Source organism: Bubalus bubalis, chromosome 24, assembly GCF_019923935.1.
Source record: "Bubalus bubalis isolate 160015118507 breed Murrah chromosome 24, NDDB_SH_1, whole genome shotgun sequence".
NCBI classification, from domain to species: Eukaryota; Metazoa; Chordata; class Mammalia; order Artiodactyla; family Bovidae; genus Bubalus; species Bubalus bubalis.
The window spans coordinates 16,875,047-16,892,275 of NC_059180.1; the positions used below are offsets into that span (position 1 = coordinate 16,875,047).

Genomic DNA, 17,229 nt, shown 5'->3' on the forward strand with positions numbered 1-17,229 from the left:
ACCCCAAGGATGCACTATGTTTTTTCTTTAATTAATTCTTTATTTTATTTTTGGTTGTGCTGGGTCTTTGTTGCTGCAGGCAGATTTTCTCTAGTTGCGGCAAGCAGGGGCTACTTTTTGTTGCTGTACCCGGGCTTCTTATTGCGATGACTTGTTGCAAAGCACAGGCTCTAGGACCACAGGCTTCAGTAGTTGTAGCACGAAAACTCAGTAGCTGTGGCTCATAGGCTCAGTAGTTGCAGCTCATGGGCTCTAGAGTGCTGGCTCAGTAGTTAGGGCTCACAGGCTTAGTTGCTCCACAGCATGTGGAACCTTCCCAGGCCAGGAATCGAACCCCTGTCTCCTGCACTGGTAGGCAGACTCTTATCCACTGTACCCCCAGGGAGGTCCCTGCAGGTACAGGGACCTTGGCTCTTCCTCCCGTGTCTCCGCCTCTGTCCCTTCCCTAATTAGCAACTGTTTGGACCTGCCCCTTGGGACTCAGGAAAAGTCATGGAGGGTGAATGAATTCTTCTCCTATAACAAGAAATGGGGGACACAGAAAGGCTTTCATGCCTAGGAGGCCCACAGGGTTCTGCTCCGCTTTGCAGAGTCAAGGCTGTTCCCCACAGAGGCAGCCCAAGTCCAAGGCTTAGAATGGAATGTCAAGACCATGTGCTGTGGCGTGTGGATTTCCAGGGTGGAGATGTGGGAGAAGGTGAGGAGGGGGCAGGACCGTGACTTGGGCATGTGTGCCTGTGAAGGGGGCCTCCCGTCTCTGCCTGGATCTCTGTGTGACGTTCCCAGTGGGCTTTACTGAGTGCCCCCAAGCACAGGCCAGGGGACTTTCTCCTCTTCTTCCCACTATTATCCTCTAGGCCAGAGGGCGTGCCTTCCTTCTTGGGGGTCTTAGGAGCATCCGAAGCTGCCACAGTGGGGTTGTCCACCTGAAGAGTCACACGGGAGTCAAAGGCTGGTACCCAGGCTGACAGCACTCGTTCTGAATAGGATGTGCTGGCCCTGTCCGTGAGCGCGTGGATCAACACCCAGGATGTCCCCTGTCCACTGAGATGGGCACAAGACCCTTTGTGGAGGCCTATTCACTCCCATGTCCTCCCGGGGATGAAGTGGAGGCTGGGACCCTGGGGCTGCCCTGCTCATGTCTGCATCATTGAATCCATTCTCTCCTGGTGAAACTGTGGACCTCAGTTTGGTACTTGAACCCACATGTCCGAGACTCAAACCGGGCCAAAACCCATGGTCTTCTAACTAAGATGACAAACCTACTTTCAGAACTTAATGAAGCTCAGGTTCTTGGTATCTCATCACAGAAAGAATTCAGTGAGAGACAAAGTGGTGCGTAAGAAGTGGATTTATTTAGAGAGAAACATGCTTCGCAGACAGAGTGTGGGCCATCTTAGAAGGTGAGGATGGCCTCGAAATCTGGGGTGGTTAGTTTTGGGTTTGGGTAATTTCATAGGCTAATGAGTGGGAGGATTACTCCACCTATTTCAGGTGAGAGGTGGGGATTTCCAGGAGTTGAGCTACGACTCACTTTTTGACCTTTGTGGTCAGCCTTGGGACTATCATGCACCTGTGGGTGTGTCCTTTATCTTGCTGATGTGTTACAATGGACATATACTGAGACTCAAGGTCTCGTGGAAGGCGACTTGTCTGCCATCTTGGACCTATTTGGTTCTAATTGGTTTATGAAGTGTCCTTTAGTTGAGGGTTTCCCTGGTAGCTCAGCTGGTAAAGAATCCACCTGCAATGCAGGAGAGCCCAGTTTGATTCCTGGGAAAGATCTGCTGGAGAAGGGATAGGCCTCCCACCCCAGTATTCTTGGGCTTCTGTGGTGGCTCAGTTGGTAAAGAATCTTCCTTTAGGATGGACTGGTTTGATTTCCTTGCAGTCCAAGGGACTCTCAAGAGTCTTCTCCAACACCACAGTTCAAAAGCATCAGTTCTTCGGCACTCCACTTTCTTTATGGTCCAACTCCCACATCCATACATGACTATTGGAAAAACCATAACTTTGACTAGACGGCCCTTTATTGGCAAAGTAATGTCTCTGCTTTTTAATATGCTGTCTAGGTTGGCCATAGCTTTTCTTCCAAGGAGCAAGCGTCTTTTAATTTCATGGCTGCAGTCACTATCTGCAGTGATTTTGGAGCCCAAGAAAATAAAGTCTGTCACTGTTTCTATTGTTTCCCCATCTATTTGCCATGAAGTCATGGGACCAGTTGCCATGATCTTAGTTTTTTGAATGTTGAGTTTTAAGCCAGCTTTTTCACTCTCCTCTTTCAATTTCATCAAGTGGTTCTTTAGTTCTTCTTCGCTTTCTGCCATAAGGGTGGTGTCATTTGCGTATCTGAGGTTATTGATATTTCTCCCGGCAATCTTGATTCCAGCTTGTGCTTCATCCAGCCCAGTATTTTGTATGATGTACTTTGCATATAAGTTAATAAGCAGGGTGACAATATACAGCCTTTATGTACTCCTTTCCCAATTTGGAACCAGTGCGTTCCAAGACGTGTCCTTGGGCTACATCATTCTTTCAAAGGTTGTGTCCTGCCAGTTTGTTCCCCTCCGGTTTCACTGGGATCCACTATCCTCTCTTTCTCCTCCTCTTCTTGCCACTTCCCCCAGGCAGACAACTTTACCTGGTTTCCAGGTGGAGTGGGGAGAAACTGGCTGTGCTTGATCATATATGCTTCTAAACCTTTTCATGGAGCACCTGCATGTAGGCTTTAGAAATCCCCAAAGCCAGGGGTTTGATTCTTGTTTTCTCAGTCCTCTATGATAGCCAAGGCCATGGAGGTCTTATGTCTAGTTACTCAAATGAAGGAGGGTGTGGGGACATATCCAGTAATATTAAAAAAAAAAATCATCCACCACCAAATTGCCCTGGGTCACTGGGTGGGAAGAGCCAATTCATTGGAAAAGACCCTGATGCTGGGAAAGATTGAGAGCAGGAGGAGAAGGGGACGACAGAGGATGAGATGGTTGAATGGCATCACCGATTCAATGGACATGAATCTCTGGGAGCAAACTCTGGAAGATAGTGAAGGACAGGGAAGCCTGGCATGCTGCAGGGGGGAGGGGGTTGCAAAGAGTTGGACATCAGCAACAGTAGCAACAACCCCAAGATCCACTGGGGGCATGGCCTCTGGACTCATTCTAGACTCTCACCTGGGGGACGGAGGTGTCTGAGCCTATTGCAGGAAAGGCAACACCTTCCAGAGCCCAATAGTGGGCTCTTATCTAACACTCAGAAATAAATTGTCGGAAGAGACACACATGCTGACAAACCAAGAGACTGTATTGGGAAGAGGCACTGGTGGAGAGCAGGAGGGTAAGGGAGCCCAGGAGTACTGCTCAGCCACAGGCTCACCATCTTGGGTTTTTCGGTGATGAGATTAGTTGCCGGGTTGTCTGTGGCCAGTCATTCTGACTCAGGGTTCTTCCTGGTGGTGCCCGCATCGCTCAGCCAAGATGGATTCTGGTGAGGAGGATTCTGGGGCGACATGTGGACTGATATCTCCTCTCTCCTATTGATCTCTCCTGAATTCTTCCAGTTGATGGTGATTTGTTAGTTCTGTGTTCCTTACCAGGATTTTCTGTCATAAAATAACTCATGCAAATGGTTACCGTGGTGCCTGGCCACCCCTGGCCACAGGGTGGGTGGTTTCAGCCAGTATTTTCCCTAACACTGGGACTCACCAAGAACTGGGGCGTGGCCTCTGGACTCATTCTAGACCTCCACCTCTGGGCTGGGCTGTCTGAGCCCATTTGTTCTCTCGGGGCTGGATGGAGGTAGCTGGGTGACAGAGGCTGGTGGGGATTCAGTAAACCTTACGTTTGTGTGTGCTAAGTTGCTTTAGTCATGTCCGATTCTGTGCGACCCTATGGACTGTAGCCTGCCAGGCTCCTCTGTCCATGGGATTCTCTGGGCAAGAAGACTGGAGTGGGTTGCCATGCCCTCCTCCAGGGCATCTTCCCAACCAAGGGATCGAACCTGCATCTCATGTCTCCTGCATTGGCAGGAGGGTTCTTTACCTTGATCCCTAGCACCACCTTGATCCCTCCTTAAATGCCAGCTCTGATTTGGGCCACTTCACTTTAAAGGGCAAATAGAGAAATGGTCAGAATCCAAATGGGGGTGATGCTAATGACTCAGGGGGCCTAGAAGGAGACCATTGGAGCAAGGGCAGGATAATTGGAATGATCTAGTGCCAGATGACAGAGTTGAGGGGTGGCTTGGTAATTGCCAAGCTCTGGGAAGGTTCTTCTCAGGAAGATGCCAATCGGCTCACCCCCATCCCCCTTGTCCTCAGAGGGCAGAGCAAAAAATTAGCTTAAATTGGCGCTGGAAAGATTTAGGTTATGTGTAAGGAGGAACTTTTAAAACCTTGAAATATGCTATCAAGAGAGGCTGTGGGTTCTCGGGAGAGTATCTAAAAATAGCCTGTTCTTTAAAAATAGATCTGGGCAAGCTTTAAACATAGCATCAGCTCGGCTTCTCGGGGATGGTTTTAAGTGCAGGCATGCCTGGTATGAGTTCCTCCCCGGGCCAAAGGGCGGGAGGGAGAGTCAGCCTTTAGCCCCCGTCAAGGCAAACATCTGGATATTTTAGATGTGCATAGATAAGGGGTTTCTTTTTCTGTCTGCCCCCATGTTGATTGGTGTCAGAAATACAAACCTTTGGCCCCTCCAAGTTTTCTTTCCGTGGGAGGATGTTACAGGGCTGATGTTAATCGGGTCAGTCCCACTAGCTTCTCCCAGTCCGTTCCCTTTCCTGAGTCAGGGCTCTCCAGGGCCCGAGGCTTTGCTGGGACTCCATCCGTCTCTGCAGTGCCAGACGTGGCTCCTCCAGACACCTGCCCACCCCGCTCAGTACCCTCCTCCTGGCCTCATCCTCTCACTCAGTTGCCCCTCCAGGACCTCCCTGCCTGCCACCTTCTTGCCAGTCTGTCCTCCATCAGTGGCAAGAGAGGGCTAGAGGGGTAGGGTGGGCAGGGAGGTGGGAGGGGGCTTCAGGATGCAGGGGGAATACATGTATACCTATGGCCGATTCATGTTGATGTATGGCAAAAACCATTACAATGTTGTAATTATCCTCCAATTAAATAAATTAATCTAAAAAAAAAGAGAGAGAGAAAAAAAAGGCTGCCTGGTTCTCACCCCCAAACTTACAATTATGCAATTCCTGCCCATTGCTCTCAGGAGAAAGCTTGAACTCCCAGCATGGCTTCAAAACTTTCCACGCAGTGTCTTGTTTACGCCTCCAGCGTTGCGCTCTCCACCCACACGCCCTACCTAATGGCTCATCATGGCCCCACCAAGCCCCAATGCCTGTGGGCTTGGCCAGGGCTGCTCCACTGTCTGGTCCACCCTCCCGCTTCTTCTCTGCTTGGATGTCACCCCCTGTAGAAGCCTTTCCTGACCCCCCAAACTTGGTCTCAGAGCCCCAGCTCGGGTTCCTGTAGGCCCCCAGCCTTCCCCCATTAACTGCCCTGCTGCACAGGCATCCCATTTTCTCTGTCTTCCCTGAGAGTGTTGAAAGTCAGGTCACTGATCCCCCATCATATTTCCCCAGCTAGAAGGTGGCCTGGAACACAGCAGGTGCTCAATACATGCTCGGTGACTAATGACTAAAAATCGAGCTGCCTTGCAGGGGTTTCCCTTTGCCACTTTTCTGCCCCACCTCATCAGATTTCAGCTTCCTCCAGGTCCCCAGAGGCCCCTCTGTCTTACATCTCTGACATGATATGCCTGAGATATTGGCAAGTCCAGATCAGGGCCCACGTACACAGAATACTTGTTTAGACATGAACATCCCCTGAGTGTTCTGAGTAATAACTTGGACAGCGCCTTTAATGGTAAGCTCTATTAAAAATTAATTCATCAGCGGATCCCTCTGATATCTCAATTAAATGGAGCATGCCACTAGCATCATACATCCAAACCCTATGAAAGAGAGGGAGGCTGGAGGCAAGAGGAGGTCTGGAAGTCAGCTGGACATCGTTGCTCTGTATCCTTCCCCAGAGGAGGCATCATGGCTTGGCCCTCCTGTGTGTCCTCCAGACCCAGGAGGCACAACTCCACGTGGTCAGGCTGACTCCTATCCCCACCCGCTAGCTGCGGCCACACTGCATGGCCTCACTTTAAATTCCTGACCACAAGCGTCACACGCAGGCAGCACTGCCCCGCTGGCCACACACACTGCCACGGTTTGTCTGCATTTCCCGTACTCCAAAAGGACCGTTTCACACCGTCTCCTGGTTCCTCAAACCTCCCCCCGCATCTGCTGTCTTGCTCTCGGCTAGTGACCTGGCCTCCTGGGAGAGAGGAAGCAGAGCCGTTCCTGTACTGTGACCTGCACCCACCTGCCGGTCTTCTCCTTCCCTTGTGCCAGGAGTCCCAGCGTCCTTCAAAAGCCAGCTCCAGGACTTCTTGGTGGAGCAATGGTAAAAATCTGCCTTGCAATGCAGAGGACACAGGTTCAATCCCTGGTCTGGGAAGATCCCACGTGCCATGGAGCTAACCTCTGGAGCCCACGAGCTCTAGGGCCCATGCTGTACAACAAGGGAAGCCACCACAATGAGAAGCCCACACACTGCACTCAACTAGGGAGTAGCCCCTGCTTGGCGCAACTAGAGAAAGCCTGCACGCAGCAAGGAAGACTCAGTGCAGTCAAAAACAAATAAATAAACTTGATTTTTAAAAGGCCAGCTTCATTGTCTTCCAGAACCTTCTCTCTCCCTGGTTTCTATTGCTGTCTGGCTCATCTGTGCTCTCAGGCTCCCTCTGTCTACTTGGAGTTCTCTGGGTAAAGGTGGGAACATCCTGTATCTCCCCTCTTCAGGAACCCTCCCTGAACTCCAGGCCCCCTCTGCCATCACCCCATCTTTTTGCTTCTCCATGCAGCAAGTTTGGATGTCTTCTCTCTGTCTGGCTGTTTTCTTTCCTCTTCTCAGCCTGCTCCATGGAGCATCTGCCCCCATGGCCTCCATGTTGGCAAATCCAGCAATCACTTCCGGGTCTTCATCTCTGACCTAACAAACTGCTTCCTCCTCCTCAGTGTGCATCCTTGTCCTGGCCTTGGCAGTGCTGCCTCTGGTTTTCAGTGGCACCCCACTCCAGTACTCTTGCCTGGAAAATCCCATGGACGGACAGAGGAGCCTGGTAGGCTACAGTCCGTGGGGTTGCAAAGGGTCAGACACGACTGAGCGACTTCACTTTCATTTCTTTCTTTCCCGGCCTCTGGTCCTCACTCTCCTCTGCTGGACCTGCCTACCCTGCTCAGCACTGGACATTGGCCCCATTCTTGACATTTCTTTGCTCTCCCTACCATCTGCGCCCAGGTGGTCTCTTGTAGGCCCACATCCACCTACCAATGACACATGCATTTAAATCTCCAGCTCTGTTTCCTAGGCCTCAAACTTATACACCCAACTACTGGTATGATGTCTCAGCTTGGGTTTAACATAGGCATTTCAAATTAACTTGGCCCAGGTGGGGTTTGACTCACCCAGGCATCTTCCTCCTGCCATCTTCTTCATTTTTGTGATTGGCACCATCATCCATCCAACTGCCCAAATCCAACCCCACGGTCCTCCCAATCTCTGGGTAGCTCTGGCCCTCCACACCCAGCAGGTCCTGAGTAATCCACCCTCAAAACTCACCTGGGAGCTAGCAACAACTTTAGTTCAAGCAGCAACAGCTGGGCCTGGGCTCCCTTCTCTACCCCCACTTCCTTCATCTGTCTTCACACTGCAACCAGAATGATCTAAAATGTAAATTGGGCCCCTGCTTCAACCCTCTACAATGGCATCCCGGTGTACTTAGAAAAAAGCCAGACTCCCCACCGTGATCTACAATGTCCTAGTTCTCGCCTGCCTTCCTAACCCCTCTATAATCCCCCCAACCTCCTGTCCCTTTCCCACTCTGCTGCCGAAGGCCAGGCTCTGCTGCTTCCAAGCCTTCGCCCCAGCCAGTCACTCCCTGTGTCTGGAATGCCCTTCCCCAGACCTCCGTGTGGCTGCCTCTAGTTCCCCGCTCAAATCTCTGCTGACTTGAGTCACCTCGTGGGAGAGGCCCTCCCTGACCACCCACTCTGGAAAGCCCCCGGCATTTGCCCTATTTTATTTCTTACTCTTCACTATCTGACGTTTTCTTGTTAATCAGTGTGCTTGTTGTGTGGATCTCTCCACTAGAACCTGAGACCCTGGGAGCAGGGTTCCCGCCACCACGTCCCCAGGAACAATGCTTGGCATATGAAAAGCATGGATAAATATTCGATGACTGATTGAGTGAATGAATAATAAATAAACAGATGATGAGTCTGACATTTGTTCATGTCTGTAGACAATTTGCTCTCCAGAGTTTTCAAATCTGGCCCTGTCTTAGCTTATCCCCATATCCCAGACCCTAAATCTTTACACCAGCCAGCCCAGTTCCCCAAAGCACCTTGCACTCAGCATTGAACTGAATGACCATCTATTCATTTAACAAACATGTGTGGCACACTTTCTATGTGCTGGGCCCTGGGCTCAGTGTTGGAGAGTCGCTGGGAGCAAAACAGACCTGGATCCTGGACTAGGGTACAGTCAAGGAGCCTACATAGTGAGTTCTAAGCACTTATTTGTTCATTCATGAAACACATATATAGGGCTTATTATGAGCCAAGCACTATTCTAAGTGCTTGCTTTACTGTATAAACCACTTAATCCTCATACCAATCTGTGCACGCATGCTCTGTCGCTCACTCGTGTCCGACTCTTTGCAACCCCATGGACTGTAGCCCACCAGGCTCCTCTATCCCTGGGATTCTCCAGGCAAGAATACTGGAGTGGGTTGCCATTTCCTGTTCCAGAGGACTTCCTAACTCACAGATCAAACCCGAGTCTTCTGAGTCTACTGCATTGGCAGGCAGATTCTTTATTTAGGAGCCACTGAGACAGTTGTTATTATCCCCTTATTACAGCCCAGGAAACTGAGGCACAAACAGGTGAGGTAATCCAGGTCACACAGCTGGTGAGACAGCTGGAAACCAGCCCCTCCCTCTCCTTTTGTTTTACTCCTGCTTTACTCTGGGTTCACCTCCTGACCCTCCATGCGTGCTAAGTCCCTTCAGTCGTGTCTTAACTCTTTGTGACCCCATGGACTGTAGCCCGCCAAGCTCCTCTGTCCATGGGGATTCTTCATGCAAGAATCCTGGAGTGGGTTGCTGTGCCGTGCTCCAGGGGATCTTCCCGACCCAGGGATCTGACTCTCCCGAACTGTCTCTTTATTCTGGCCCCATACCAGCCCCTCTTGCCTTGACAACAGGTTTAGGCTTCCTCGGTCTGACCAGTGGAGGGTGGGCTGGGGTCATGGCAGCTCTTTTTGTCTTGGGTTCCGGAGGGCACCACACTCAGCCCAGCTCTGAGCCCTTGGCCAGTATCCCCCATTGCTATCCCAGTCTCCCAGAGGACAGGGAGGAGCCATGTCTGCTTCACCGTCCTGGCTGGAAATCCCATTTATGGTGTCAGGAGTTGGGAGAAACCACAGGATGAGAGATTTACAGCTGTGAGTTTCCTGGTGTGGGCCCACACCAGGAAGCAGCAGTCGCAGCAGAGAAAGCCACGTTCATTTAGTTGCTGCTAATTTATAGGAGGGGCCGTAACTCGACAGAAAGTCACTTTTTAACTCAGAATGAATTAGAAACAATTCCTCCTGCTGAAGATTCTTACAACAGATGTTGGTGGATTGCACTTCACAGAACAAACATGCTTCCTGAAACTTATCGAGGGCCCAATTTTTAAAGCAGGGTCTTCAGAACACAATCGGGGGCTTCTCTGGTGGCTCAGACAGTAAAGCGTCTGCCTGCAATGCGGGAGATCTGGGTTCGATTCCTGGTCGGGAAGATCCTCTGGAGAAGGAAATGGCAATCCACTCGAGCACTCTTGCCTAGAAAATCCCATGGACAGAGGAGCCTGATAGGCTACAGTCCATGGGGTTGCAAAGAGTTGGACACAACTGAGCGACTTCACTTTCACTTTTCACTTTAGAATGCAATCAGAAAATCTCACCAACCTATCTTTGAATGATTTGTACGCTTCATTTATTGAATTTTCTTAAAGCATGGCCTTTCATATTTGGGGATAAATGGGATTCAATTGAGAAATCAATGCATTTCTAAAGTAACAATTTGGAAAATTGATTATTCTGTCAACAGGCTGGCTTCAGCTTCTGGGTCTAGTTGGTAGTTTTTGTATTAAAATACTCTATGTCCCCACTGCCCTAGTGTGTGGGGTAGTTGTTCTCATGAATATTTTCCTTCTTCAGTGGATGCTTTCTGACATTGCCTATGTCTGCTACTATCCCCACTTTATAGATGAGAAAACCAAGGCATTGACAGGTCCGATAACTCAGAGAGCATCTGGACTGGCGTGGTGAGGAAGAAACTGAAGAAGTTACAACAGCTGAGGGTTTGGAGAGCAAGGTCCAGCCCTCAGAAAGAGACTGGGCCAGGGGCCGAGGTGGGGATGGAGCTAAGGAATGAGCCCCACAGAGGGAGCAGGAATGTGTGTGTGCGTGCACTATACTGCTTAAGTCCTGCGTGACTCTTTGCGACTCTGTGGATGGCAGCCCTCCAGGCTCCTCTGTCCATGGGATTCTCCAGGCAAGAATACTGGAGTGGGTTGCCATTTCTTTCTCCAGGGAATCTTCCCGACCCAGGGATCGAACTCACGTCTCCTGCCTTGGCAGGTGAATTCTTTACCATTAGCACCATCTGGGAAGCAAGGCTCTGGGTAGGGTAGCACTTCTCGGGGGAGTGAGCAATGGGCCAAAAGGAACAGAGACCTGTCCTTTGAGCCAAAAGACTCCACTGGAAGTTATAGTGACCAAAACAGTGCGGCATCAAACAAGGAAATTCATGGCACAGAATGACGAGCTAGGAGCAGACATGTCACGCTATACTTGGAGTATGGTACAAAGTCATGATTTAAAATCAGTTGGGATACATGTCTGTACACAGTTCACTCACTTTGCTGTGCAGGAGAAACTAACACAACATTGTAAAGCAACTCTACTTCAGTGAAAGTTAATTCATTTTTTTTTACAACTCAGAAATTATAAAATAAAATCAGTGGGGAGAGAACAGTTTGTTCTATAAGGGTTCAAAGCAATTACCTACTTATTAAAAAAATAAAGTTATATCCTTATCTCACGCCACTTACCAAGATAAAGTCCAGATGAATCAACATAAATATCTGTAAGTATGTTAGAAAAATATAGGAGAGTGTTGATTTTCTTAAAGTAGACACAGGAAGCAAAAACTAAACATCAAAAGACTGCTAACTTTGACTATAGTAAATAATCAAAATAGATGACAAAAACAGCTTTATTCATAATTGTCAGAACTTCGAAGCAACCAAGAAGTCCTTCAATAAGTGAATGAGTAAATAACCTGTGATACATCCGTACAGTGCAATATTATTCAGGAGTAAAAGGAAAAGCATAATCAAGCCAGGAAACACATGCTATGAAGTCGCTTCAGTCGTGTCCGACCCTGTGCGAACCCAGAGACGGCAGCCCACCAGGCTCTGCTGTCCCTGGGATTCTCCAGGCAAGAATACCAGAGAGGGTTGCCATTTCCTTCTCCAATGCATGAAAGTGAAAAGTGAAAGGGAAGTCGCTCAGTCGTGTCCGACTCTTAGCAACCCCATGGACTGCAGCCCTCCAGACTTCTCCATCCATGGGATTTTCCAGGCAAAAGTACTGGAGTGGGGTGCCATTGCCTTCTCCAGAAACACATGGAGGAACCTTAAATCCATATTGTTAAGTGAGAGAAGCCAATCAGAAAATTCTACATACTATGTGATTCCAACTCTATGACATTCTGAGAGCACCCAAGCTCTGGAGACAGTAAAAAGATCACTGGCTGCCAGGGTTTAAGGAGGAGGGATGACCGGGTGGAGCACAAGGGATTTTTCTGAAAGAGATGAGAGTACCAGACCACCTGACCTGCCTCTTGAGAAATCTGTATGCAGGTCAGAACTGGACATGGAACAACAGACTGGTTCCAAATAGGAAAAGGAGTACGTCAAGGCTGTATATTGTCACCCTGCTTATTGAACTTATATGCAGAGTACTCACGAGAAATGCTGGGCTGGATGAAGCACAAGCTGGAATCAAGATTGCTGGGAGAAATATCAATAACTTCAGATATGCAGATGACACCACCTTTATGGCAGAAAGTGAAGAGGAACTCAAAAGCCTCTTGATGAAAGTGAAAGTGGAGAGTGAAAAAGTTGGCTTAAAGCTCAACATTCAGAAAACAAGGATCATGGCATCTGGTCCCATCACTTCATGGGAAATAGATGGGGAAACAGTGGAAACAGTGTCAGACTTTATTTTGGGGGCCTCCAAAATCACTGCAGATGGTGACTGCAGCCATGAAATTAAAAGACACTTACTCCTTGGAAAGAAATTTATGACCAACCTAGACAACATATTCAAAAGCAGAGACACTACTTTGCCAACAAAGGTTCGTCTAGTCAAGGCTATGGTTTTTCCTGTGGTCATGTATGGATGTGAGAGTTGGACTGTGAAGAAGGCTGAGCACCAAAGAATTGATGCTTTTGAGCTGTGGTGTTGGAGAAGACTCCTGAGAGTCCCTTGGACTGCAAGGAGATCCAACCAGTCCATTCTGAAGGAGATCAGCCCTGGGATTTCTTTGGAAGGAATGATGCTAAAGCTGAAACTCCAGTACTTTGGCCACCTCATGTGAAGAGTTGACTCATTAGAAAAGACTCTTATGCTGGGAGGGATTGGGGGCAGGAGGAGAAGGGGACAACCGAGGATGAGATGGCTGGATGGTATCACTGACTCGATGGACGTGAGTCTGGGTGAACTCTGGGAGTTGGTGATGGAGAGGGAGGCCTGGCGTGCTGCGATTCATGAGGTCGCAAGGAGTCGGACACGACTGAGCGACTGAACTGAACTGAACTGAACTATTGGACACAAAGGTGAATACATGTCACTTTGCCTTTGTCAAAATCCATAGACTGTACAACACAGAGTGAACCCTAATGTAAACGATGGATTTAGTAATAATGTATCACCGGGGCTCCCCTGGTAGCTCAGCTGGTAAAGAAACTACCTGCCATGCAGGAGACCCTGGTTCAGTTCCTGGGTCAGGAAGATCCCCTGGAGAAGGGATAGGCTATCCGCTCCAGCATTCTTGAGCTTTCCTGGTGGCTCAATCAGGAAAGAATCCACCAGCAACGCAGGAGATCTTGGTTCGATCCCTGGGTTGGGAAATTCCCCTGGAGGAGGGCATGGCAACCCACTGCAGTATTCTTGCCTGGAGAATCCCCATGGACAGAGGAGCCTGGCAGGCTGCAGTCCATGGGATCACAAAGAGCTGGACATGACTGAGCGACTAAGCACAGCACAGCAGTGTATCCCTATTGTCTCATCAGTTGTAACAAATGTAGACACTATCGAAAGATGTTAATCATAGGAGAAACTGTGGGGGAAGGGAGGGGTTGGGAACTGTGGAACTCTATTTTCTGATCCTTTTTCTGTAAACTTAAAACTGCTCTAAAAAATAAAACCTATTAATTAAAAAAAGATGTGCTATACATAAGAAAAGACAAACCGTAAACTGTTTGGAGTTGATATAACAATAGGATTAGTATCCAGAAGACAAAAAGAACTTCTATCAATTGATAGAGAAAGATTAAAAAAAAAACGAAATTGACAAAGGATACAATCATAGAATAAGAAATATAAATGGTTAATAAACACATGAAAAATGCCCAAGCTTACTAGTAATGCTGCTAAGCTGCTAAGTCACTTCAGTCGAGTAATGAGGGAAATGTAAAATTTAAAACAATGTTGAGGTGTCATTTTTCACCATGCCGTGGATACGATTTGTAATGTTTTATAATATGAAGTATCGGTGAGGATTTGGGTGAGGACTCTCACAGCTAGCAGAAGTTCCACAAGGTTCTGCTTCTCAAGAGGGCAGTTCACTAGCATTGATCAAAATTCAAAACGTACACGGCGTTTATGACCTGGCAGTTCCTCTTGTTTTTCACGCTGGAGAAATACTTGCTTGTCTGCACAAAGAGACTTGTAGAAATGTGTTCGTTGCAGCATTGCTTAGGGAGTAAAAAAGCTGGAAATAGTGTCAACTGATTGGATAAATAAAACATGATATATCATTATCAAGAAATCTTATGCATCAGTTCCAAAGAATAAGGTGTGTCTTATGTACTTTTTGGAAGTTCACCAGGAATTGTGTCAAGTAAAGAAAAATAAGACGGACTTCCCTGGTGGTCTAGTGGTTAGGCATACTGCCCGCCATTGCAGGGAGCTCAGGTTTCCATCCTGAACTGAGATCTCACGTGCCTTGGGGCAGCTGAGCCCCTGCACCCCAACTACTGAGCCCATGTTCTAGCCCATGTTGCAGACCTACAACAACTGAGCCCATACACCGCAACTACTGAAGCCCTGTGCTCCTCAACAAGAGGAACCACTACAATGAGAAACCCGCACACCACCGCTAAAGAGTAGCCCCTGCTTGCTGCAACTGGAGAAAGCCTGTACGCAGCAACAAAGACCCAGCACAGCCAAAAATAAATAAATAAACAAACAGAAAAAGAAAAAGAAAATATCCATATGGCTCAATCCTTGTTTCCTTCCAACAGAGGGAGCCAAGGCAGAGAGGACTGGAGAGGTTTCTAACCTACCTTTGCTGGGGCATGACTAAAATGAGGTCTAAGCCTGGCAGAGACAGCCTGGGGCAGGCTGAGCTCTTAGGAGTCTTTGGGGGCCTCAGCACCTGTCACGATCACCCCCTTCCTTGATTTCCTGGCTCAAGTGCACCTCACCAGCCCTGGAGAGCACCCCTTATCTGAGGCCAGAGGTCCATGAGAGGCTTATCTCAGCCCAGAGATACGGGCAGCCAGCTCTGAGTCCTCTGTCTCCAGGGGGCCTGGGGTGAGGTGACTGGAAGGAGACCGATGTGCTGGATCCTGCTAGCTCAGCCCCCAAGCCCCAACCATGCACATCTTTTCTCTGCTCCGCTTTCAGTGACATCACCTTGGTAGCTTGAAACTGACCACAGTGGGATTATTCACACCATGAAAACTGTCAAACACTACAAATCATAGCTTCTTTATTTGTCTGTCTTCAGAGAACCTGTTGTTAAACCTTTACCTTCAGGGGACTTCCCTGGCAATCCAGTGGTTAAGACTCCATGCTTCCACTGCAGGGGGCAAGGTTTTGATCCCTGATCGGGGAACTAAGACCCTGCATGCCAGGCGGCAAAAAAAAATTTTTACCTTCACACCGTGGGAACACAGGATGTCCACCTTCACCCTCACTCCTGCCCCTAAGTCTGGATTCAGGACTGAGAGCCTCATTTCCTCTTTACTTCTGTCTTTTCTTATCTCTGCTGCTGCTGCTGCTGCTAAGTCGCGTCAGTCGTGTCCGACCCTGTGCAACCCCATAGATGGCAGCCCACCAGGCTCCGCTGTCCCTGGGATTCTCCAGGCAAGAACACTGGAGTGGGTTGCCATTTTATTCTCCAGTGCATGAAAGTGAAAAGTCAAAGTGAAGACACTCAGTCGTGTCCGACTCTTAGCGATCCCATAGACTGCAGCCTACCAGGCTCCTCCATCCATGGGATTTTCCAGGCAAGAGTACTGGAGTGGGGTGCCATTGCCTTCTCCTTCTTATCTCTATTCCTCTCCTTATCTCTGTCTCTTCTCTTGTATCAGAGGGGAAAGGGTGACTGGGGCAACAAGGGGAGGAGAGATACCTTCTCAGCAGCTTAGGAAGAACCCTGGCTTTAAGGGCATTTGGATCTGGGCCGCAGTCACGACTAAGCCATTTACTCTCTTTGTGACCTGGGACAGACTTGACCACTCTGAGCTTCTGTTTTCTCACCTGTGAAATGGGAATAGTCACATTCAGGACTACTATATTAGAGATGCGGTTTTGCTTTGACTTCAGGGAGTGATGTGCATCTAGACTTTGATTTGAATGGAGCCCCATGGAATTGTGCAGTGGGCAACCTGAACGATGGTACATGGCCCACATCATCTTACTTACTTCAGAGGGTTGTTGTGAAAGATAATAATGGAGGTGAAAGAGTCTGATGAGTGCCTGGCACACAGTAGGTACACATGCATTATTGGTTTCCTTCCTTCCTCTTGTCATGTACCCCTTCCCTCCTCATGGATACTGTATCACTCCATTTAAAATTAGGTGTGTGCCAGTTAGCCACATGCTGTGGTACCCACAAGTCTCTAGATACCATGGTCCACACAGTACAATGTCCCCTGGCTTATAATAACCCTAGTAACTGTATCAATTGCATGCCTGCTAGGCAGCAGACATGGAGGCCGCCTTGCTTCATTTCAGTAATTTTTCACCTAATCTGTCATAATCTTCATCTTAGGCTTGAAAGACTTGAGGCTCAGAGGAGTGAGGTACCTCACCCAGGGCCACATGGTAAAAAAAGATTCCCACTCAGATCCTTTGGAATCAAAGTTCTCCCAGCCAGTGGGTTCCAAAAATTTTGACATGAGCCACAGAAAAACATTTCATAATTACAGTCGCTACACACACAGCTGCACACACAGACATATGTGTATAGAACTGAAAGTTTCACAAAGCAATATTTACTCCTGCTACATTTGATGTTATCAGATATTTCTATTCCATTCCAATAGGTTTTTAAAATGCTGGTTGCAATCCATGAAGTTGATTTCACAATCCACTTGTCTAGTGCATCAAGACCTGCAGTTTGATAAACATTCTCTAAGCAGTTTCTCCCAAATGACCTTCTAACACAGGTATCAGCAAACTCTGGCCCATTGGCTAAATGTGGCCCAACACTTGCTTTTGTAAATAAAGTTTTATTGGCACACAGTCATGTTCATCCCTTTGTGCACTGTCTGTGGTTCCTTTGTGCTACAGTAGAGTTGAATAGTTACAATAGAGACCACATGGCCCAACCCACAGAGCCTAAAATATTGACTTATCTGGTCCCTAACAGAAAAGCTGCCCATCCAGAAACAGACCTGACTCTGTGTCTCTCTTGCTTAAATTTCTCCAGTGCTGCCCTTTGCCCTCTGGTTGAACTCAAATTTCTTGGTGGGCTTAGAAAACCACCGCCCTCTGATCTTCTGTGCTCTGGTCCTGCCAGCTGCCCTTTCCTGGGGGGTTCATGTTCTCCCCAGCA

At 48.4% G+C, this 17,229-nt stretch overlaps 1 protein-coding gene across 4 annotated transcripts in view; it reads left to right on the forward strand.

The window, feature by feature from the left end:
- The window catches only part of GSG1L (GSG1 like), a 254,575-nt gene that overhangs the window by 192,900 nt on the left and 44,446 nt on the right, over nt 1-17,229 (forward strand). The gene's annotated exons all lie outside the window — the stretch shown is intronic.